The following is a 25,740-nucleotide window of genomic DNA, read 5'->3' as shown; positions in this document are numbered from 1 at the left end:
GACTTAAGAACAGAAAACCATTTTTGCATATAGTGTATAATAAAGTCCAGACTCGAATAAAAAAGGCCAAGGCCACCCATTTTCTCATGTGACATTTTATCTGAGTAAATAGATTATTGACATATAGTATCAATACTCCATAGCATCTACAAAAGAAGTGCAATGCAGGCTCTGTTAAATGCTTTGCTTTGAAAGTTAAACATGTTTAGGGTCAGGAAGTATAAATGTCTGACAGCTGTGAGTTGTCATCAATAGTAGAGCAAAGACATATAGTTAACTCACTTCCTGGTTGCCAGTTTTATTGGTACCACAAAATTAGTTTGAAGGCCCTCACAAAAGTAGATGGGCAAGAGTAACCAAGACTACATGTATCTAACTACAGAATTAAATTAGTAAAGTGGTACATCTGTAGGAAAAAGCTTTCTACTGAAGTTATCTGTACCCAGAGGAGAAAAACATACTATCTAGCTTTGCAGGTGGAAGTTAAAAACAAACTTGGGAATGCCCTTTAGCCAACAGCTATTGCTACCTATCTTACCTGTGTCCCATTTATTGGAAAAAACTTTCCATTTTTTACTCACCCTTTGAAACAGTCGGAATGGGAAAAATGCTAAGTAATTTGGTATAGCTCCAACTATAGGAATAAAAACACTGTAATAATTTGCAAGCTATAATCATTCCCACTAGTCTAGACATACATACAGCTAGAGTTTCTACAAGACCTATGGGAACAGTTGGTTGCATTGAGAAAAATAACATTTGGTTAAATCTATCAAGAGAAAGAAAAAACCTACTAACACTGCACTACAGAGACACCAGCAAAAGTAAGTGATGTTGAACACACAAAGATGAGTCAAGTTCCCAAGAAACAACAGTTGAAATCATGCTACAGGACAAAGTAAAGGATGATTGATAACTCAAGAGATAAATAAAGAGGGAGGGGGTATGTTAAGGTGATACCCAAGAGAATTATTTAGAGTACTGGAGTGAGCAACCCTTCCTCAGAGAAGAGCATAAAATGGAGGTTCCTGCATGTGCCTTAGGGGGACTGCAGGTAGTGCCATCTACTTCCCATGGGAGAAGGAGGTGGATCCCGGCCTGCTTGACCTCCAGTTAACTTAGGTCAGTTTCAAAATGGTCTAGTGGAAGAATAATATGCTGACCCAAGTGAAACAGAACATCTCCAATGTTGCTGGAGAAGACCATACCACAGAGCATCTCAGGCTTACCTCTGTTGCTAAATGACCTGGTGTATAGAGTAGAAAAGGAGACAGAGAGAGAGAGAGAGAGAGAGAGAGAGAGAGAGAGAGAGAGAGCAGATAGATTCCATGCCATTTGGTAGTGTCCAAGCCTTTTAGGTAGATGGTCATAAAAGTTACATGCTGTGATATGTTGTGGACCATTTGAACATGGCTAAAATTAAAGCAAGGGTTTGGATAGATTTTACTCACCGGGTATCCTAAAGAAAACTGAGAGCTATTGCACAAGTTATCTTGCATGAGAAAAGACCAATCTTAACTAGGGAGTCAGAAATCCCTTAATTCCAATGCTTACAACTGAAATTTCTTTGACAAACTTGCTATGGATATTTATGGGACAGGCAGACATGGCCAGCAATGGACACCAATATATTTTGGTAATGTTAGACCATGCCAACAGGTTTTCTGTAGGGTATCCTGCAAGGAAAGCATATTCCAAGCCATAGAGAAGATATTGAATTTGTTATTTTTCTGAGTAGCAATCATGAAAGAAATCCAACTAGACCAAGACATACCATTTATGTACAAAACCACATGGAACATCAACTAGAGTTTTCAGGTGAAAGAGATGAGGCAGTCCATTTATCATACCCAAATGAATGGTCTGCTGGAATGTTTTAAAAGGACTTTGACATCAGTATTGGAAAAAGACGCAGAAAATGTGGGAAAAACTATGACAAAGGTGTCCCAAGCTTCTACAGGATTTATATCCTAAGAATTGCTTTATGGTGGATGCCCCAAGGACTATTAGACATAGTTAAAAAAACTGGAGAAAGAGGTAGATGCCTTTTTTGAGTATCTTAGCTCATTATACCAATATCATTTCAGTTGTGCATGAACATCTACACATACAGCAAGCTAGCTAACAAGGATTGTACATCTGGAATGCCAAAAATAGGGAATTCCAAGTAGGAAACCAACTCCTACCTTTACTCCCTATGACTGCAAACAAGTTCCTTGACAAATAGACTGGACACTGTGAGATACCTAAATTAACAAATTGAAGTACAAAGTAAAGCAGATGTGGAAATGAGCTATGGAATAAATCTGCCATGTCACTATCTTAAAACCTTGGAAGGAAGCACGAGTGAGAGCAGTGAGCACAGCATCTGAGCTCGCAGACCACAGAGCGCAAAGGGAGGTGTTGTCCACAGCAATTGTGGTAGTGCATAACATCGTGTTAATGCCTCAAAGCAAGCAATCCAAGAGCTCATTTTGAGGAACAAACACATTTTTGACTTGCCTGAAAGTACAACTCTTCTCAGATATCACACATTAACAGACCAGGGGAAAAGGTTAAACCATGGCCATAAAGAGTACCTGAAGGCCAGAAACAAGAAGTATGGGAGGAGATTCATAAATTGTAAAACTAGGAGTAGCTGAAGAATCATTCAGTGGTTGAAGAAGTCTTAGTGTGGAATTCCCAGAACTAGAGGGTACTGTCTGACCTTATAATGAGTTCAGGAGACTCAACAGCTACCCAAAGCCCAGAGTAGATGACATAATAAAATGAGTTTTCAGTCCAACTTTACAGTTTATATGGCATCTTTATTTTATATTTTCAAAGTGGTATATATATATACACACACACACACACACACACACACACACACACACACACACACACACACACACACACACACACACACACACACACACACACACACACACACACACACACACACACACACACACACACACACACATATATATACACACGCACACACACATATATATGTGTCTGTGTGTATATATATATATATATATATATATATATATATATATATATGTATATGGGTACATATGAAATGATCAACAACTTAAAATATCGACAGTGACTTCACCGACAAGTCAAATAACCGACATTGCAAATCACAGACGTTTACCAGGTAAGGGATGTAAATTCACTACTCATGCCTACCATGGTTTAGTAAGTGTGGCAGTGTCATGCAACCATGGTAGGCATGAGTAGCGAATTTACATCCCTTACCTGGTAAATGTCCGTGATTTGCGATGTCGGTTATTTGACTTGTCGGTGAAGTCACTGTAGATATTTTAAGTTGTCGATCATTTCATATGTACCCATGTATATATATATATATATATATATATATATATATACATATACACACATTGTGTGTGTGTGTGTGTGTGTGTGTGTGTGTGTGTGTGTGTATATATATATATATATATATATATATATATATTTATAAATATGTGTATGCGTTTGTGTGTGTATAGATTTGTCAGCACAGTGGTTACAGAAGGTTAGTTTCCTAACTATCTTGGATCTCAAAAAGATATACAAGAAGACCCATTTAACCAACAACGATAAGGAGAAAACTGCATTCTCAACAACACTTAATTCATTTTGCTACAACATCTTCCCTTCAGCCTCCTTGCTGCCATGGCCACATTCCATATTCCTAAGCTGCAGTTTACTTTAATCATGTAGTCATTCTCGTAGAAGACTGGGATTCACATCTTCCCAAATTCCAAATGGTACTGGATTCCCTAATTCAGTCTGGACTCATTTGTAATTCTCCATAGTGCAACATACAGACGAATGAGGTGAGCTATCTCATTTATGTAACTGAGAGGGGGTTAGACAAATCTCAAAATGCAAAATAGAGGCTATTAAGGAATGATCAGTTACATAAACAGTGGGGGGGGGGGTGTCGCCAGAAGCAAAGCTGGTTCAACCAGCACTCTGGACCAGTACTGTGCACAAAAAAAAAAAAAAAGAAAAAAAAAGGCACTTCACTGTTGTAATAAGAATCAATATTGTAATCAATCAACTTATTACAGTTAGATCCATGCAGGCAGGGTATAAACTATATCAAAATGTTCACCCCTGCTTAAACTTACCAAGAGAACCAGAACTTGTCAGATATTTGGTATGCAGGTCTAGGCTTAAAAAGGCCACAGCGGCCATTATCCTAGTACATATCTATAAACGTATGAATCTATGAATATCTGATCCTTATAGCAACTGTATAAATGAGTGCATGTACAGTTTGTCCTAATACTGATGCATTGAAAATGGTAATTTAATATACTGTGATAAGGAAATCCACAATTTTGGGTCCAGAAGGACAAAGGTCTAGTCAACATTTCTAGAAAGTGCTGTGACAAAGGTTTATGAACTGGCAATAGAACTACAAGTTGACAGGATGAGGGATTTAGCTTCATCAAAGAACTGAGGCAAGACAGAGATTATACTATAGGATCCAGTAAACTGGGGAAGAAGAGACCAATTTTCCCTTATGGAGGTTGATAGTAGGTTTGCTTCATGTAATGTGATGGAATGATATATTCTGCTCTGTGAGTCTGTACTATAAAGCAACCAATGTTGTTTAATGTCACCTGTAAGTCACTTCAGTTATAAAGGTAGCAAAGAATTATAGACGGCATAGCATACTCAAGCATATATAACATAATCACCCTAATTAAGGTTCTTTTGGACTTTTGGAATGAGAAGAAATGCAACTCTGTAGCAGTTGCCTAGATTATCTTCACCATTGTTAATGTCTTATCAAAATGAATCGAGCAGTACAGGTCAAGGTGTTTGAATTGACTAAATGCATATAGAGGAGCCTACAGCCTGAGTGTTTCCAATGAAGGAGCGATTTCAGTGGTTCTAAACAAAGCAGACTCAGTTTTCTTTAGGTTCAGGGTTTGGCATGTCGCATGAGAAGTTATTACTAGACAAGTGCATACTAATGGTTTCAGAACATTTGTCTGATGCTTACAATATAACTGATGTATCACATACCAGTAATGCCTAAGAGGGGCATTATAAAGCATTACTAAATGTGGTGAACAATAGTAGATTTAATACTGAGCCTTGATACACACTAAAGCCCAGCAGTACTGTATAGAATATACAGTCATTAAGTCTAAATCTGAATGAGTGGTTTTCATAGACAGTTTCAAATCACGCGTTATATGAAGGATTGAGGCCACAATACTGGAATTTCAAGATTAGGTTCTGATGTTAAACAGAGCTGAAGGCTTCAGTTAATTCAATTAAAACAGACACAATTAACTTTGCTTATCTGTATTTTCCAGTATGTCGGTGAAAACTGATGTAGCTGTTTTGAAACAATGTTCGTTTCCTTAAGTTATATCATCCCTTAGAGGTATGTATAGGTTTCTACTAAGGTCATGACTGGAGAGACAGTGAAGAGCTTAGTGAAAATCAATTTTTTTTTAAATTTCTCCCACTGTTAGGGACATCATTCCTTAGTCAGGGTATGATTAGAATTCAAGAAATCAGTATTGTTTCAACCTTCTATGTTTGTTAGGAGTGCTGTTCTCAGTACCCACAATGTACTCAGAATTGCCTCCTGCAGTTCATGTGGGGTTATAAACAGTAATAGCATATTTAAGTATACTTGAAAATTTGTTTTCTTAGCCTTGTTGCTACTACTACTATTGGAATTACCTGGGTGTCTTTATCCCACATTATTCTAGTTTCTGCTTGCACATACTGATATTTATGACTTTGTGTTTCTCAGTAAATAAAACAGTAAAATCACTGGGCATAGCCGTTTTGATGGTTATTTGTACATATTGACAGATTCAGTAAAGCCTACATTGTCCTTTTACACCATGTCCGCATCATGTCGTGGTGGCGCACATGATAGCACAATGTTTTGGATGCAGTAAGCAGCACTACATGGTGTGTAGAGCCAAGCAAATAAGGTAAACACAGCGGCATGCTAATTACAGTATAAGCAGCTGAGCTTTATCGTTAATCAAACAATCCAAGAATGTTTGACAGTAGCCAAACACACTCGAGCTGTGGCACTTGCTTAAAGTACTGCGTTCTCTAGTCAGTGTACCTTAAGCAGGCAGGGGTTCTGTTCTCGCTGCAGTCATCTGGGAGATGTGTGTGTTTATGCCCTTGCCTGACATTACAGAATGCATTTTATGCCAGCATATGGGACAATGTTATTAGCATTTTCTCCTCACCAGACTCTGCCAATGTCATTCCTATAAAGTGTTATCTGAGACACTCAGAGTCGACTTGAGTTGTGGCACTTGCACTAAATGCAGAGTTCTGTAGTCTGTGTAGGCAGGCATTCTGTTTACACTGTAGTCAAATGGGGAGTGTGTGTGTGTGTGTGTGTGTGTGTGTGTGTGTGTGTGTGTGTGTGTGTGTGTGTGTGTGTGTGTGTGAGTGTGTGTGTGTGTGTGTGTGTGTGTGTTTGTGCACTTGCTTGACATTAGAAACTCTTAGCTGAGATATATAAGTATCCTGTTTTTTCGATTATTTATACTGATTATTGTTTCTAGCAATTTATATATAGCACTTTTTATTGCCTGCTGCATAGTTTTTGAGTGCATTTTTATTGCTATTAACTAATCTGCACGGGTAATGGATTTGTTTGCAGTTAAAAAGCATTCTGTAGTCTCATTGCTCCTTTATCTGTTTAAAAACTTTCATTCTGTGGCTTTCTGTAGTGCTTACTGTCTGTAGGCTAATAGCTTTAGTATTGTCCTCACCCCCCTCCCTGTTGGTGTATTGCTGTTATTAGTATTGTCCCCACCCCCCCTCCTTGTTGGTGTCTTGCTGTTATACTTGGTGGCTTTGCAGTTGCCCGCCCCTACTGTAAATCTGATCTGGGACACTCCTCCCAGTCTAGTGTCATTAGCTCATTCTACCTAATACAGAGAGAACATTTGATAAGGCCTTCTGTTTCTCCTTTTTCCCTTTCAAAAAAAAAAAAGAAAAAAAAAATTGCCTGAATCTCCTTGTGTTCTGACTGCTTCTCAAACATTTTGAAAATATAGAGTATATTTTAGAGCATATATTATAACTGTAATTGCCTTAATATTGCTACAACTCAAGTGCTCTAGGTTGCATTGCATCTGAAGTGTTTCTGTGTTTTAGCTGATTTTCTGTAAATATAGATTTATCTGTATATGTAGACTAGCTACTTATTCTGCTGTGTTACTGCCTCTTCAATCGTTTTTCAGTTGTGCACTTGCCTTGCTTCATTTAAAAAGTTTTAAATTGCTAATTTTGTAGAGTTTTAATTGCATTTACTGTTTAGGACTACACACTCAAGTGTGTTAGCCTTTTCTGTGTTTATTTACTGTATTATTGCATTGTTTAGCCTATTTCAACAAAAAAAAATACTATCTTGTTTGCTCGTTTCCCACCTTTTCTAGCCAGTCCATATCCCAGGCTTTGCTTGTCTCAGGACTTTATTTTCTGTGCTCAGAGCTATCCAGACCTTGCTGTGATAGAGGGAAGTCCTACTGCCTACCAGTGGGACTGGTGAGCATTGTATTGCCTATCTAACGCTAGAGGAGTGGTTTCCAGCTCTGAAATTGTAATTTTATTAGCCTTTTTGGGCTGATTTATATCCCTTTCAACTTTCTGGCTTAAAAATGTGTGTGTTTGCACATTTTTCACATTGTGCAGCACTGCAAGGCTACAGTTAAACTATTCCAGGTGCCAGAAAGTCTGTTCTTCAAATTTTCCCTTAGAACTAGATGATTTCTCAGTAGTAGCACTAAAATCTGAACCCCTGTGACTAGCACTTGCACTAGAACCTGCTAGAAAGCACTAGGAAGCCTGAAACTGATTCAAGCATTCAGCTCTCCTTGTCAATAAGGAGAAATTAATCATAGGCACTAAACGGCCTATAATTGCAAAGTACCTTGCAAAGGTAAGGGAAAACAGCTCTTAAACTTTACAAGAAAGCGCAAGGAAGTCTGAAACTGATTCAAGCACTCAGCTCTCCTTGTCAATAAAGAGAAATTAATCATAGGCACTAAACAGCCTATAGCTGCAAAGTACCTTGGAAAGGTAAGGGAAAACAGCTCTTAAACTTTACAAAAAAGCACCTAAACAGGCATGTCCAAGGGTCAGCTTCCAGGGATTTCTCCTGTCTACCTGGTGAATCTGGGCATACTGGGGCAGTGCGGCAACTGCCTCATGTACACAGACAATCCTCTCCTCCTACCACCCAACACGATAACCTGCGAGAGATGCACTTACACAGCCAAACTGGAAGCAAAGCTCTCTCCGGCCAAGATTGTGCTAGACAGTCAAGAGGAGAAGGTTAACACCTGCATTACACCTCAAGCAACTCATAGACCTTCAAAACCCACACCATCAACACCCACACATAGCAACACTAAATCCACATATGCGGAGGCCGTTAACATTAACCTGCCTAAGCAACAAGGGCCTCCAAAGCCAAAACGCAAACAAACACCAGTCACAACCAAAGTGACACATAGCTCACAACACCAGTGTGCCATACAACAACAGTCCGTAAGGCACGACAATGTACCCAACACTTTAGTCATAGGTGACTCTATAGTCAGGCACACTGATGTCCCACTCACCAGGCTGAACAAGAAGAAAATTACAGTCAGCTGCCTGTTGGGTGCCAGGATCCACCACATAACGCATGCACTCAAGTCACTCCACAAGTGCAAATATGACTCTGTCATTGTCCATGCTGGAGTGAATGACTTGAGACGTACCTCCCTGGACTACATAAAGAGAGACATGGAAGAGCTCTTGGATCATGTGACCCAGGCAGGTATGACTCTAGACCTGAGTAGCATCCTGCCTTCGCCCAGAATGATACCACAGTATAAGGACAAAATGGTTTACTTCAACAATTGGCTAAGCTTCTTGTGTCATTCAAAGGGGATCATGTATTTGTCTGCCTGGGAAGACATGATCAACAAACCACGATGCTTTGCCAGAGATGGTCTGCACCTGTCACCCCTGGGATTCAGGTTACTGGCTAAAGCTCTTGCCACCTCTATAGTGCCATTTTTCGGCAAGGTTCAAAGGATAAAACCACCACCGTAACAGATACAAGCATGCAAAATCTAAAGGTAATGCTACTCAATGCTAGAAGTCTAAACCTCAAAATGCACTATCTCTAGGCACGCCTAAAAATGGAAGACATCGATATCTGTGCAGTAACTGAGACCTGGTTCAAGGCACCAGAGAGCACCCCTGCAATACCAGGCTACAATTCTTACCACACTTTTTGACCACAAAACCAAGACTGAAACACTAAAGGTGGAGGAGGGTCCATATTCACCAGGGATATTCACACCTCCAAGCTAGTTGCCCAACACAATGCATCTGAAATTCTCCAGGTGCAACTAACACTAGGTAAGACTGCAATCCAAATTGTATCTTGCTACAGATCCCCCACCATGCCCCAAGATTCTCACTACACCTTTCTAAACATAATAGAAAATATTAAGATACAACCAAACACCCTAATACTGGGTGATTTCAACTACCCTGCCATTAATTGGGAAAACTACTCGGGTACCAACTCCTTTTCTCAGCGGTTCTTGGAATTCATAAATTCTAATGTCCTGGATCAACTAATCCATTGTCCCACCAGGGGCTCCAATATCCTAGACCTGGTCATTACCAACATGGGAGATAGATGCTCCACACCAGTGGTCACCCCCTCATTGGTCAGGTCTGATCATAAGCAAATCACCTTTGACATTCACATCCCACCCCCACCCCCCAGTAAGAAAAACTCCCTAAAAAACTTCTCCAAAGCCAACTTCATGCTACTGAAGTCAGAAGTGACAAACTTCACACCACCCACGCAGATGGGATCTGGAAGTTCAACTGCAGAATCCTACACTAAGACACTGTACGAGCACATCCACTCGTGCATGAATCGTGCCATCCCAAATAGAACCAAGATGCTCTTCTCCAAAAAAAAAGGAAGCCAATCTGGTGGTCCCCTGCTATAAAAAAACTATACAACAGAAGGAAGAAACTGTTGCAGAATAAAGAAAAAATCCCAGGATGCAAAAAACTCCCTCACCAGCCTCAGTAAGAAGCTGAGATCCCTCATAAAATCCTCAAAAGCTAGTTACGAAAATAAAATTGCCAAAGATTCCAAAGACAACCACAAGGCATTCTATAGTTATGTCAAGAATCTAAATGGCAATGCTCAGATCTACTCTGAGCTACAACAGAATGGTATTAAATATACTGATCCCAAGGATATTGCCAATATTCTGGCAGATCGATTTAGTGCCAACTTCACCCCCCCTCTCACCTCCTAAAGGGCCCATCTCAATATCAAAAGATTGCCAAATTCCAATAATCACGACCACACAGGTAGAAACCGCACTCTCCAAAGCTAAGAATACACCATCCATGGGACCAGATGACATCCCAGGCTGTGTACTACATGAACTATAAAATGAACTGGCATCTCACCTAAGTGTCATGTTTAATCATAGCCTCACCTCAGGCTTCGTGCCCACTGAGTGGCGCACAGCTACAGTTATTCTGCTCCACAAGGGGGGATCCACCTTGGATCCCGGGAACTACTGTCCCATCAGTCTGACAAGCCTGATCTGCAAGGGCATGGAAAGCATTATCATGGAACTTATAAACAAAGACATTGGCAACCTTCAAACACTGGACTCCACCCAGTTTGGGTTTGTGAAGGGCCGATCTTGTCTCCTGAATCTGACTGACTTATTCGAATCAGTCTCTAGAGCTGTGGACGAGGGTAAGGTGGTCCACACAGCCTATCTGGACCTTGCCAAGGCCTTTGACACCATCCCCCGCTCTGGAATCATAGATAAACTTACTAATCTGGGCATAAACCCCTACGTCACTTGATGGGTTGCCAACTGACTTACTGACAGAACCTAGACTGTAAAAGTAACCAACTCCAAATCCATCTCCAGACAAGTGACAAGTGGAGTACCTCAGGGTTCAGTCCTGGGACCACTCTTGTTTGGCATCTAGTTCTCTGAAGTACAGGCCAACATTAAAGGACTCTGGCTAACAAAGTTTGCAGATAACTGCAAACTGGGAGCCATTATTGAATCCCCAAATGATGTGGATATTCTACAAAAGGGCCTTACAGAAACAGATGCCTGGTGCCAAAGCAATGGGCTCAAGCTTAATGCCAAGAAATTTATAGTTATCCCCTTTGGAAAAAAACATGTACCCATGAATTACCACATAGGTGGCAGGACACTAAACATCGAAAGTGTGATGAGAGACTTAGGGACACAGGTGGACAGTGGTCTCACTTTCGATAACCACATCACCACAAAAGTCAGGAAATCCTTCTATGTGGCACACCTCATCACTAAGGGCTTTTCATCCAGAAAAAAGGAGGTCATTGTCCCACTGTACTCATTCCTCATTAGACCCATTATAGAGTATAATGCCCCGTTTGTTATGTACCTCACAAGACATCTTCAACAGCTGGAAAGGCCACAGAAATACCTCATGAAAAGAATCACAGGCCTAAAGCAGATGCCCTATGCTGACCGTCTAAAAAATTCCAGCTATACTCTGTGGCATATCATCTACTCAGAGGCGATCTCCGCTTAACATACAAGGCCATGTCAAACCCTGAGCTGCTAGACATGCTCCACTTAAAGAAATCCCAATCCCTCAGAGCCACACACTCCAGGGATCTAAACCTTGTCATCACAATGAACAAAACATGCTGGAGGGATAGGTTCCTGACTCAGAGACTTCCCAAACTCTGAAATAGACTGCCCATACATGTCAAGCAGAGCACCTCATTGGCCCTCTTCAAAAGGAAACTTGATGAATAAAATCCCGGTCCATGTGAGGCAGAGCACTTCGCTGACTCTGTTCAAGAGAAATCTAGACCTGTGGATGGGAGATTGTAGGTTTACCCCGGGAATCATCTCTGTGTCACTGCTGGACAGAGGCACAACAAACTAATGGGCACAGTATTTTTTCATATAAGGGGTGGCGTAAGCCACAAAAATTTGGGCTAGGCTTATAAATGCCTTAGGGCAGATAGCCTAGTATAAACCTATGAACCTATGAACCTATGACTGGATGAGAGAAAGGAAATTCACCCCAGGGATCATGTCAGTCGCCCTGCTAGACAGGAGTCCAGAGAAGTAAATATTGTGGGAAGAAATATCCAGGGAATTGTTTTAGCTAGGCTTGCATAGGCCCTAGGGCCGATAGCCTAATACTAACCTATGAACCTATGAACCACCATGTGGAACACTATCATCACTATTTTCTCCTCACCAGATACTGCTGATGTCATCACCTATACCTGAATTGTAGATGTGCAGCATTCCCAATAGTGCAGGGTCAGAGACTCATCTCATCCTATACAACACAGATTATAGTGGGATGGCTTTCAGTCTATCCACATACATCATGACATGGTTTTTAGGCCCTGTATTTTCTTACCAAGAAACCCCTGTGGTCTCTCCAGCTGCTACATATGTCTGTTGAGGTACATGCAAAATAGAGCATTATACTCTATATTTGTGTTCTCATGAGGTTCATGCAAAGTGCTGTAATATAATCCTCAAATCTGAATACAATGGTCTGACTTGTAATGTGCACAACATTGGCTTTCAATACCAGTGTGGACACTTGGTGGTCGAAGTTCAGATTGCTATCTACATGTGTTCCCGGGTCTTGCATCACTGAGTTTCAGCATATCGGGAGTGTTACCAATGCTATAGTTAGTATGGAATTCTAGTTTGCAGAAGGACAAAATAAGGAAACAATTTTGCATTTATTTGTGACCATCTGACTATGTCACCAATCATTTGTCTGTGGTAGTTCTTTCGGTAGTATGTTATCATCATTGGTGAACTCAACGATTGCACCCAATATGCAAAAATCAGCAAACACGGTATGCCAAAGTCCTTACACTTTAACCTGAACTGTCGAGAAATAGATTCCAAACAGTAAAGGACCAAGCACAGATCCCTGGGGTACACCAGTGATGACAGCTCTACTGGTACAGGTTGATTCACCAACTTTCATGATATGTGCTCTGTCAGTGAGCCATTTGGTTATCCATCTAGTGATGTAAAAGTTAATCCAGAGCATGGACAGTTTCTAAATGATAATTGCATGGGGGATTGTGCCGAAACTCTGGCCAGATCAAGATAGGCAGTATGCGCTGTCTTATCTTCATCCAGGTCTATGACACAGAATCAATGGGCTGTGACAACATCACAGATCACCTAACAAGTGACTCATCACACACACCTTCCTGACATGGTTGAATACACACTTCAACACACTGCCCACATAGACTATGTTCCCATAGAATGTGTACATCAACATGTATCCATCTGAGCTGGGGGGGGGGGCAGCATCCAATGCATGCATGTATAGACACATCGTGACTCTCCTCATCTGTGAGATAGACCAACATGTCATCATCGACCTTTTCTAACTGGACACTATTAATATCCCGGATGTGTGCAACAGACCTGTGTGAACTGGCAATGCTACATCATGTCTGTTACATCTGTTAGATGCCCTCAAAGAGGCCACCCAGGCATGCATGATGAGAACACTATCATCCTTTTGAACTTGACAAGCCCAAGGCATTTGACACATCTGTACTGAGGTATTTATGTCAGATGTTGTCACAGACACTTGTATCACTAAGTGAGTAGACCAATGGATCACATATTTGACATCCAAATATGTTGAAATGTGTGACGTGACCTATATCTCAGGTCTAGTCATCAGGTCCATAACATCAGAGCTGTCTGATAGGCTCTTTCCTGTCCATTACTTAAGTCACAGACATCAAGAATGACATACACATACTGTGTCCAAACAGCTGTCCGAAGGACTACAGATTGTGGGCAATCATTGACTCCAACTGTGATATTATTTATTTTATTTATTTACTTATTTGCAGTTTGTTAACCGGGAAGGTCCATTGGGCCAGAATGAGCCCGTTTTCAATGGAGGGAGAAAAGCTCCATATACAATTATTACAAAGTTAATATCAACAAAGTTAAGTACAATACAATTTTCAAAACTACTAAAACACAATAATCTAGAAGACAGAATAACAACATTTGAGCAAGTTGTTGCAATATAGCATTGGATGAAATTAAAACATAAGCATTTTGGAGTACATAAGTATAATTTGGAGTGCAGTATAATACAAACAGTATTAACACACACCAAAGATTGCTGGCACAGCCATGACAACACCTGCAATGAAAAAAACATGGGGAGATTTGTCATGAAAACAAACAACCAACCCAAGGATAATGTAGACATCACACCCTACAATCAGACCAGTAGGTATGTGACTGTGTTCTTTGGTAGATTGTATGTGGAACATCCACCAGCATGTGGCCACAGTGCTGACTACTTCCTTGTATGTAACACAGCTACTGAGTAGGTGAAAAACAGCCACATCAGAGGCCATAATACCTTCATAGTCCACAGCCTTCATCACACCAAAAACTGAGTAAAATTCAGCCTTCTTCATGTACCTCCATACATATCTTCCAGGAATGTGTAACTGAAGTACACCGACTTTGCTACTGTGACCTTTCACATATTTTATTGGCCATATCTAGCTATTCTTTTTGTTGCATAAACACCACTGTCTGTTAGTGTGGAACCCCCATCAAGTTGTTACACCAGATGGATGTGAGATACCCGATCCAGTGATGCACACAGTACATACACACCTGTTTGACAACATTTTTGGCATGGGTGACATTTGTGACAGTGTGGACTGTACCATACAATATGCCATGCACACCAGTCAACTAGCCTGTACTGATCATAGTAGTGTCTCTAATAACACCTCCAGCAGATGTTACAGTGTCAATACACTGTGCATAATTGTCTTTACAGATTGCTGACTTAATATTATAATCATAATAGTTGTACAAGTGTGTTTGTACAGAACCATCTCTGATCCATCAGAATCACATATTTTATGTCACAGATATAGGATTACTGGTCGTATTATTCTGATATTGTCCATGATTGTTCATGCTTCTTTTACTGTTGTCCATGAGCTTTAACTTGTATCCCACATGCAGAGATTACACTCATATTCAGAGAAATCAGCTTGCACAGCTTCATAATATGCACCCTACACCATATTGTATAGAACATCCCTGACAGATGTCCTCTGCATTGATGCTTATCTCACAAAGACATGTTCCACCATTGTTATGTCACCTTGTGTGACAGTCACATAATGCACATTTTCACAGTGCAGTCCGTACTGTACCATCCTGCTGCGACTCTTCCATTGACATGTCCTCATCTGCTGTACATTAGGTTGTTTCACCTGTCCTCTTTCCTTGTGTTCATTCCTACAGTTCATCTGTGTGTCCTTATTCAATACACACAGTTCCACTGAGTGTTTATTTTACATGGCAGTACATGTACTCTTACAGATAATTTATACAACTTCTGCACAGAATGCTTGGAATGAGATTTCACAATACTCTGCACTGTATATGTTAGAGTTTGTGAATTTTGAATATAAGGTTGAAATTAATGCTGCTACAAATATATGAAAGATAAAAGAATAAAATAAAAAGTTTGCTTTAATGTAGGAATATAGCTTAGCAATTTAAAAATGGCATTCATATTGTATGACATAGCTCTGGCTGAAATAAGTGAAAAACAAAGATCTGTTAATGAAAACAATATATTTCCTGAGCAGTTTGTTTCCTTTCAGACTTCTACAATGGACATGTTTTTATAGTATGTGTTTTCCTTAAGATACATGTTTGTCACAGTATTAAGAAAAGCTTGACGTAATTCCTCATAGATAAATGGACATGGCTTTTTATAGAATCATCAGAAAAAAGCCTAGAGAAGCAATTTTGGAAAGCAAGTATTATATGCTTTTTTCATGTTTGCAGAACAGTTTACAAACATCCATTAACAGACAGGAACAGCAGTAAAACAGCTTGTACAGATGTTTCCTTTCAGATTTCTGTTAATGGCATCCTCACATCAGCAAAAGTGCTTACAAGTAAATCACAAAAGGACAATAAAAAAGTCTACCAAGAGGAAAAAACAAAATCTATGTGCATGACTAGAACTGTATATAACTGTATTAATTCAGATATGTTAGAGGCATTTTGGTAGAAACACACTTGTTTCGAGGTATTGTATGGAGAAAGGAAAGTCATCATCTATACTGTTTGAGAAGAAAAACTTTGTAAATATATGCTACAAACTTACAGAAAGAGTACATGTTGTTTGTTATAAAAATAAGTTATCTGTAACTATGCTTATAGTGAAATAGCTGCAAAATATATTTCTTTATCAGTGTGCAATTTGAAAGGCTTAGTGCTTTAAACAGACTACAGACGGAGTCAAGCAAAGCTCTGTGTCTCTGATTTAACAGTAAACATCCAGCAAGACTGTGTGTCTTAAGAAGACTTTAGATCCAGAACAGCATAGAAGTAGCGCAAATTAAAATAAAAATTTCAGTATACACTATCCTGTACTGGGTTTGGAACATAAGCATAACAATATGTTAAGTCTTAGTAATCATTGTGGCATTGTGGTGCAGCAGTAGTGCGGTCACCTCACAGTAAGAGGTTCTCTAGTTCAATTCTTGGCTGGGGTGCCTTCTGTGGAGAGTCTGTATGTCCTCCCTGTGTTTCTGTGAGTTTCCTCCCATGTTATAAAGACATGAGTCTGAAGAGTTTTTCCCCTGGGCCTCTACTGAAAATTGGCTTCATTGCAAGTCGGACTTTCCTGCTTAACAAATGTAAAATAAATAAATTACATGCAAACCTGCTGCGCTCTGAGGTAACCAGGTTTGCTGTCTGTGTTGCTTTACATGGTTTCCTTTCTGGTAACACTGTTGCCAGCCATGAAACTGTGCTTGTTTAAGTTTAAACGTTGTGCATGGCATGAACATATATTTAGCACTGCTGCTCTCCACGCAGCACAGCACACACACACATAAACTCCATGTAGGCTACACGGAGTTTACTGAATCCCAGGGTTTGTCCTTTTTTTGTTGTTGATGATCAATGTCTGTTTTTTTGCTTCTACTTTGGATTATCCCATGTTATAAGAACTTTTTCATTTCATTAAAGATTTATGGTTCATGTCTGCATTGTTTTTCAACTACTTCTGTGTTGTTGTGTTTACACAATCTTCAGTGCAGCACACTTCTCGTATTTTTGTGCCTTTTACTCTACAGACCTTTAGCCATGACTACATTGCAAACAGCAATGAGATGTGCAACTGTTGTCAGTTCTGTATCACAGAAACTCTTTTTGTCTATATTTCACTTTTTCTATAGGCTTTATAAACCAGTGAGTACATAGCCCACTGTATTGAGATGCTATTATTAGACATAGATTTTTTTTTTTGTTTAAATTCACCTCTCCTTAACCCTTCATGTGTCAAGTCATTATCAACAGGTGGTTGTTCCAGGAGATCTATAAACTTGCTACAAAATTGCAGGCTTTTCAATTTTCTTTCCTTTTCTTCTTGTTCTGGTCTTTGGTAACTATTTGAAATTTCCCAGTCCACTTCAGTGGGGGCTTACACCTCAGACTGGGCATGCGGGCAGGCAGGCTTGCCCCCTGTGCAAAAAAACAAGTTTAAAAGAGAACAGCGATGCTTGATATTTGGACTTCTCCCTTGTTTTTTCCTTTTTCTTTCTATTTTTTTATAATGCTCTAAGCATTATAAGTCCTGATATTTCACTAGGGAGCTCTCTTCTTTACATTCTTTTTTTGCACTTTCTGTTGATGCTTAATTATTTCCTTCTGGTTTGATGTCAGTTCTCACTCCTTTCCAAAATGCTTGTTACACTAAGCAAAGAAGCCATTTTAGACATTTTTTTTTGGTTTATAACTTTCACTATTTTGTGTCTAATTTCCTATCCTTAGCATCTCCAGCATGATTTTTACAGCTTGACGAAACCTAGATACGTAATAAGGTACACAAAGCAACTGATGTAGACACTTCCAAGCATACAATCTCCAAATATGTAAACAATCCCACAACTGCAGACATACATATATATAGTCCGTTTTGAGAGGACCTATACCTCCTTCAGATGTAGGGATATTTTTGTTGTGCTTTGGTTTTTATATATTATTTGATAAGCATGAAGCATTTTTGTTTTCTTGTTCAACTGATCTAATGTTTTCTGGGACCAGTTAATCACCCCAGAGTAGTAAGTTAGAACTCAAAGAGCTAGTTTATTTACAGCTTGAACCTTATTCCTACATGTCAAATTAGCTTTGATATTCTGATGTACTGTTTACTAATCTTTGTTCTCATTTGCTCATACTTTATTGCTGACCCTTCATTTATTCACAAACTTTTATACAAACCCTCCTGTTCAAGTTTCTTCATATTGCATTCCATGTGTTAGGGCAACAGACTAGTTTCCTTTGGACTGGAGTTCACTCACATTAATACCAGGCATGAATTTGCAGTTACCAGCCAAACACGGTTCATTTTGAGGGTATCAGTGGAGTACTTACATGCAGAGGGATTCTATTCCAAAGGTAGGAAACATGTCAGATAAGAAAACTAATATACCAGCAGGTGTTATTAATGTTGTACATGGAAGATTAGGTATTTTTTTCTTAAGGCTGGCTATACTACAAAAGTAAAGAAGAACAAAAGTGCCAGATCTTTAATTATTTAACATGCTAAGCACAGGTCGCCACTGAATTACACATATGAGGAGTTGATAGAAAGGCAAGGATTTTAATCTGACAGGTAGAATAGGTGACTTAAACTGAAGATGGTTTTAGTTAAGAATGATGCGGATCTTTCAAGTTGTCCAATTCATGCAAGGTACTTAAGTAGGTACATTTGAAAAAGGGTGCTGTATTCACTGATAGGTATAAAGAGGGAGATGTAATGAAGGACAAAGACTTCCTTTGACCTAGTTGACATATTCCAGCAGATAAGAATTGTAGAGCAGAAAGAATTCTTAACCACAATCAGAATATGGTAAACAAAAGACCATAGTTTTCAATGTAGATGTAGATATCCAGGTCACTAATAATAGAGTATGCTTTGAAGCGAGTACTAGCAATGTGTAGGGGGGGGTAACCATTCTGCACCTCTTTTCATTTAGATTAAATATGAATGCTATCAAAGATGAAATATATGAAATAGAATGTAGCAAACATGGTCATCTAACCAATAATAGTAGTAGGGCAACCTGGAACCAATAATAAAATAAAATGTACAAAAGCACAGGTAATCAATGATTGTGTAGTAAGTGTTCCAACCTTAGCATCTGATAATTATTAACTCCACAGTTGTACAGCCTCTTTTCAATGGGATGTCCATTCTTTTATGACATTTTATTACACTTTATTGTATTTTTTGTATCTATACACTCACTGACTGAAATTTTCCATTCTGACAAATTTCAAATACTTAGTACATGAATAAAAGTGCTAAATTTACACAAGGATCTGCCTGTGTCCGTGTCTTTTTTTCATTTTCTTATTTTTTTATTTTGGAAGTTTCTTGTTTTAATTTGTGTTTGCTCTTCCAGTTTTTCTCGATTTTCCAGCATATTTATACACACACACACACACACACACATCTATATATATATATATATATATATATATATATATATATATATATATATATACACACACACACACACACACACACACACACACACACACATACATACACACAGTATATATATGAAAATAAGTAGAAATAAATTTCAGACAGTCAGCTGCAGAAGACATTTGCCAGAACTGGTAGCGTGTTTAACAGCAGGGGGCAGTATGAGACTTACTCAAGGCTCACAACCTTCTGACTAATCTGCCACAGACTTCTGTTTTTTTTTCAAATCTTTGTTTTTATTTTTTGTTGTTACATTAAACAAATTGTAAAATACAATACACAGTAACAGATAATAATACATTGAAAGTAAACCATTTACAAAGTTAGATGAAGCAACTGTTATTCTAGTTATAGACAGGTATCTTTAAAGTTCATTTTCTCAATATGAAGAGTGACATAGATGGACAGCAGAGTGAGATGAACAGACATCTGAGAAATATGACAATATTAACATTGTTAATGTATAATGTAGCTTTTTGCACATAGTCAAAATGTATTAGATAACTATATTGTGTTATAGAATACAGGAAAAACCAACAGAGAAAGAAAAAAAAGAAACAACTTCTATATACAACTATTTACAAATAGTGCTATAATATAATGACAGGAATCTAATTACATTTAACAAAACATGATAGTTCTCATCTTTGTATGCATCTTATATACATGTAACCATTAGAGAGCACTGCGGAGTAAGACTCTGATGAGGAGGAGACTGGTGGCAATACTACTAAAGGACAATGACTATAGAAACACATTGTTTGTTATGTTAAGATGCAGTCAAGGGTAATACTCCAGAACTTGAGGTATTTCAGGCGCTTATTTGCATTGTTAGTGGTTAGTGTATGAGATAAGATATACTTAGATGCCATGTTCTTAAAGTTGCCCCAATCTAGTTTAGATCGATATAAACAGTTCTGTGTAATATACAACATGATTAACATGAAGAGAGCAATCTGTATCCTGAGATCAGTAGAGGTTATGCCCTCATGGCATATATGAAGTATAGCAAATTCCCTGGAGAGAGTGGATTTGCCATAGCCCATTTTTTTAAGTTTGATCCTTAGGGAATTCCTTAGATTCTGAGCATATTTACAGTATCATAGAATGTGTAGGAGGTCATATTTAGCTGTGGGTCAAGAAGTACAGAAGGGTGAAGTGTTAGGAAAAAAAGAGTTTAAACGTTCTGGAGTATAGTCAACATTATTATTAATCATTAACTGGGCAAAAGTGTTTGTGTGATTAATTGGTTGGGAGACATGAGCGTCTGTCAGATCACGGGTTTTGTCTCTCCAATATTGTGCAAAGGTAATGGAGGATTGGTATCTAGGTGTAGAGACTAGTTTGTAAGTGATTGAAAGCATCTTCTTTTTGTATTTTAGAGATCTCAGGAATGAAGTAGCCAAGTTTATTTCTTCTTGTAACTTATTTGGGTAGTGTCCTAAGGTAGAAATTAATTCTTTGATTTGTCTCAAGATTATTGTGTATTTGCTGTTTAAGTTTTATTCTGATATCATTAAAGGAGTTGTCCTTAAGCTGAAAGAAATCCCATACAGTTAAGGTTTTAATTTGAGGGAACTGATCTAGGTTCAGCATTTTGTTACCCAATTTTAGATTTGGGTTCAAGTGAATGGGTTGCAAGATAATGAGTGCGTTTGACAGACCTAATGAGGCGCAGAGTTTTTGAAATATATTAATCTTATGCTTAATTAGGTTGTGTAATTTAATGTCTTTTAATAAAGATTTATTTATGAATGGTAATGCTTTTGGGTTTATTTTACAACTTTTCACATGAGCCTGCCAGAGATCAATCCATTGAGGAAAGCAAGTTATTTCATTTGAATTATGGTCTGCAATTAGTATGATTCTACTGGCACAGATTATGTTGTAATACAATCTGAAGTTGGGTATCCCTAGTCATCCCTTGTTTTACGGCAGCATTAATCTTAATAAGAAGATGCTAGGATTTTTAGGTAACCATATAGATTTAGTTAAGGTTCTGCTTATTTTTTTGAAAAAGTTTAGTGGGATGATATTGTCTGTTGAATTAAACTGGAACAGTATTCTGGGTAGAACATTAATTTTTAGTATTGCTATTTTCAACAAGAAGGGAAAATTCAAGTTTTTTCATCTGGTTAAATTATTTTCTATGGACGACCATATTCTAAGAGGTTATTTTGTAGGGAGTTTTTATGATTATGGTTAAATACTATCCTTAGATATTTATGAGTATAGCTCAGCTTTATTTGGGATATGGGAAACAAAGCTTCTTTACAACTGTTCAGGTTAATTGGAAAAATAAGAGATTTTGAGGGGTTAATTTCGTAGTTGGAAGTTTTTGAGATGATTTCAGTTGTATTTTGGACTTTAGTAAGATCAGTATTGGGAAGCTGGAAATATATAATGAGGTTGTCTGCAAATGCTGAAAAGGCAAGACTATTCCCCAGAATGTTGGATATATGATGAAAGTTTTTTTGTGTTAAGTGTAAGAATAGGAGTTCAATATATATATATATATATATATATATATATATATATATATATATATATGTATATGTATATGTATATATATATATATATATATATATATATATATATATATATATATATATATGTATGTGTGTTAAAGAGGTTTGATGAGAGGGGAAAGCCCTGTTTAGTGCCATTATTTAGTTTTATTTTTGATGAGTGTAGCTTATTGATTACTAGTGTAGTATATGAAGAGTTACGTAAGATTTTATTTATATTTATGAAACTGTCTGGAAAGTTGAATTGTTGTATAGTTAAGAATAAAAATTCATAGTTTACTCTATCGAAAGCCATTGTGGTGTCTAATGTCATAAGGTATAGGGAAGTTTGTGTTTTGCAGTAAATTGTATAGCTGCTTCTAGAGTAAGTGTATTGTCCCACATTTGTCTTCCCTTCATGAATTCTGATTGCTGTGGGGATATAATTGAATGGATGACTTGTTTAATTCTATTGGCTAGAGTCATAGCCAGAATTTTGACATCTACATTAGTAAGTGAAATAGGTCTACAATTGATGGATTAGATTTGTCAGTATTGTGTTTATGAACAAAGATAGTTTTGGAGTTGTTAAGATATAAATCACAAAGCCATGTTTACAAATATGATCAAAGACTTTAAGAGGGATAGGGACATGTTTCAAGGCAAACTTTTTATAAAAATTCAAAGTAAACCCGTCAGGAACTGGTCCTTCATTACTTTTGAGACTCTTTATTGCTTCTGTAATTTCTTCATTTTTAGAGGGGATTCTAGATTTTCAGACTGTTGGTTTACAATTTTTGGGAATGTAATAGTATCAAAGAAGGAGTTATGAGACTGTGGATCTATTTTCTTCTGTGGTCCATATAGTCTATCATATATATTTTCAAAGATACATACTATATCTTGATTATTTGTGATTATTTCATTATGGGCAGGATTCACGAAGCCTCCGTGTAAGAGTTACAAGGCTTACACTGAGGCTGCAGTTAAACGGTGTGACGTCAGCATGTCATGCATATGCATGAGGGCATGCTGAATCACACCTAAGGTGAACACGGTCTGTGGAAGACAGTAGGGGGCGTGTCTGTAGGCCGAGCCCTGCAAACGGACACGCCCCCAGAAGAGTAAAAGTCCCGAAAGTAAACCCCCACGACAGAGTCCATGTAAATGTGAATAAACACAACACAACACATGCCCCCACAGACTACGAACATAAAATGTAGAAATGAACATCTTATATTTTTTTTTTTAATTGTAAAGATGTTTGCCGTGAGTGCGCTCGTTTGCGCGGGCATGCCCGTAGCTTAGCCACAGTTAGCAGTCAGTGGAAAAGCATATAAGAACTAAATATGAAAAGTAACCCAAAAAAACAATAGCGTAGTGATAGAGATGTCAGCTGAAGAGCAGGCAGTCGTGGTTCGAGCCGCCACAACATCAATTTTTATTTTTAGTGAAATAAGCACGAAACAAGTCCCTGACATATATGTACACATATAAAATTATATTTTATGTAAAATGTAATGAAATGGGCCATGTATTTTGAAGAAATGTGAGATAATAAAAAAAAAAATGTCAGATGTGCCTATAGCTGAGCTACAGTCTAACAAGTTGAGTACATCTGCCTGTAGGTGAGCAGTGTTTTAACAGGTATAAAATGAGTGCCTGTAGGTGAGCAGTGGTTTAACATGTGTAAAATGAGTGCCCGGGGTTGAGTAGCATTTTAACACGCTGAAACTGTGTGCCCGTAGCTGAGCTGAGCGTAATATGCGTGCTGACAGCCAAATGACTCGTAAACTAGCGTAACGCATTTGCGCGGAGCTGCGCGCCGTACCAACAAGCTAACCGACGGGCAACGTTGAGCAAGTTGAATCAAAACTGCCTTTACACAGACACACCTCATAGCCTGTGTAGACAGACATAAAATATAAAAAGCAATGGCCAGGTTTGAACCCAGGATACCATGCACCATAGTCAAAGTACTGAACCACTAAGCCATGACAGTTACACTTAGAAATGCAGTAATAGCATATATATATAGGAATGAATAGAAAGAGGAGCATGACAAAGCAGGTTTTGTGAAGCTGATACAATTCCAAATTGGCCAATCACAGATAAGTGCGGGAAAAATGGCATATATAAGCCCCATAGGTGGGAATACACAGCATAACCGATTGTAGAACCGACTTGCAGCCAGGATGTCAGGTGTAGGTGAGGGTAGTTGCTTCCGAGCCCAGAGGTGGGGCGTTGAGGAGTCCAAATATATGGTTTGGCTCCTTGTCCACAATCATGAGGCCCAACTCATGCAGGGCCAGGTCCTGTGGGGAGCGTATAGGGCTGAGGCGTGGGACCGGTTAGTTCATGATCTCACCAGTGCCACAGGGATACCAAGGACTGGTGAGCAGGTCCGTCACCACCATGCGGACCTGAAGAGACTGAAGCAGGACCAACTGAACCGTTGGATCCAGGAGGCCCGGCAAATGCCCAATGCCCCACTACTGAGTAAGTTACATGTAATTATTTATGTAAGAAATTAACCTAGCTGATATTATGGAGATGTGTATTCCAATATTACTGTATTTATATTACAGCTGCAGGTGTCCGTTCTGTGAACCGTCGAGCCTATGGCGATAGGCTGGCACAGTTGCGCCACCAGGCAGGTCAGTAATTCTCTCCCTGTAACTGTAAATAGATATATAAGTATGACAGTTAGCAAAAAAAGAGTGCAGTGTAGTCACTAATTAATAAAATGTGCAAGTAACAGTGTAAGAGGGTTTGCAAGTATTGCTTGATTACAAAAGTGTGATGCAGCCTGTAATCCAAACATAAAAATTAAACAAGTCTGAAATAAAGATGCCCCACCTGTAATATAATAGTACATAACCTGCAGCAGGCTGAAAAGTACAGCTGCAGAAGCTGAGTAAAACACATGTGTGAAATATATCCCTGTTGAAATACAGAAACATGACAGAAGTGAGACTGTTGGAAAGGATTGTTATAACTACAGGTAAAACATGTCAATAAAGACTAGAATTAAGTACCATCCTGAATTGTAAAAATAAAACAAGTGAGAGAGTGTGCGAAAGAGTTATGAATCCACCAGTAAAGTAGTAATAACTTCTGAATAAAGTATATTGCAGTCAGTACAGAATGAAATGAATGTGACAGGCAGAACCAAACAGTAACATGTGTTGAAAATGGTACCGCAGCTGGAATGTGTGCCCCAAAATCTGGATATGTTGCTCACAGTCTGCAATATGCAGATAGTATGGTTGTCTGAAATACCAAACATTCACAGTTGTCTATAGCTATATAAAGTAAATGTAGCAGGATGATGTAGCTGAACAGAGCCAGATATGAATGTGTATGAATAAAAATGAAAATGTATATTGATGTAGCAGTAGCATTCCTATCACCAACCTGAAGTAGTTATCACATAGGAAACTGTAGGCAGAACTGTAGTGTGTATATATCTGCAGCTATTAGAAATGTACAGAATATGTATTGGTATTTGAAGTTGTTAATTAAATTTTCTTCACCCTACCCTATAACCACA

The 25,740-nt window shown here is 38.5% G+C and overlaps 1 protein-coding gene across 1 annotated transcript in view; it reads right to left on the bottom strand.

Moving 5' to 3' along the window:
• NETO1 (neuropilin and tolloid like 1) overlaps window positions 1–25,740 on the bottom strand; it is a 1,239,650-nt gene that overhangs the window by 418,410 nt on the left and 795,500 nt on the right. The gene's annotated exons all lie outside the window — the stretch shown is intronic.

The sequence above is a fragment of the Protopterus annectens genome, chromosome 3.part1 (assembly GCF_019279795.1).
Source record: "Protopterus annectens isolate FY-2018-M chromosome 3.part1, PAN1.0, whole genome shotgun sequence".
Classification (NCBI taxonomy): domain Eukaryota; kingdom Metazoa; phylum Chordata; order Ceratodontiformes; family Protopteridae; genus Protopterus; species Protopterus annectens.
Note: the sequence above shows the minus strand (reverse complement) of the source record. Positions and strands in the feature narration are given on the sequence as shown.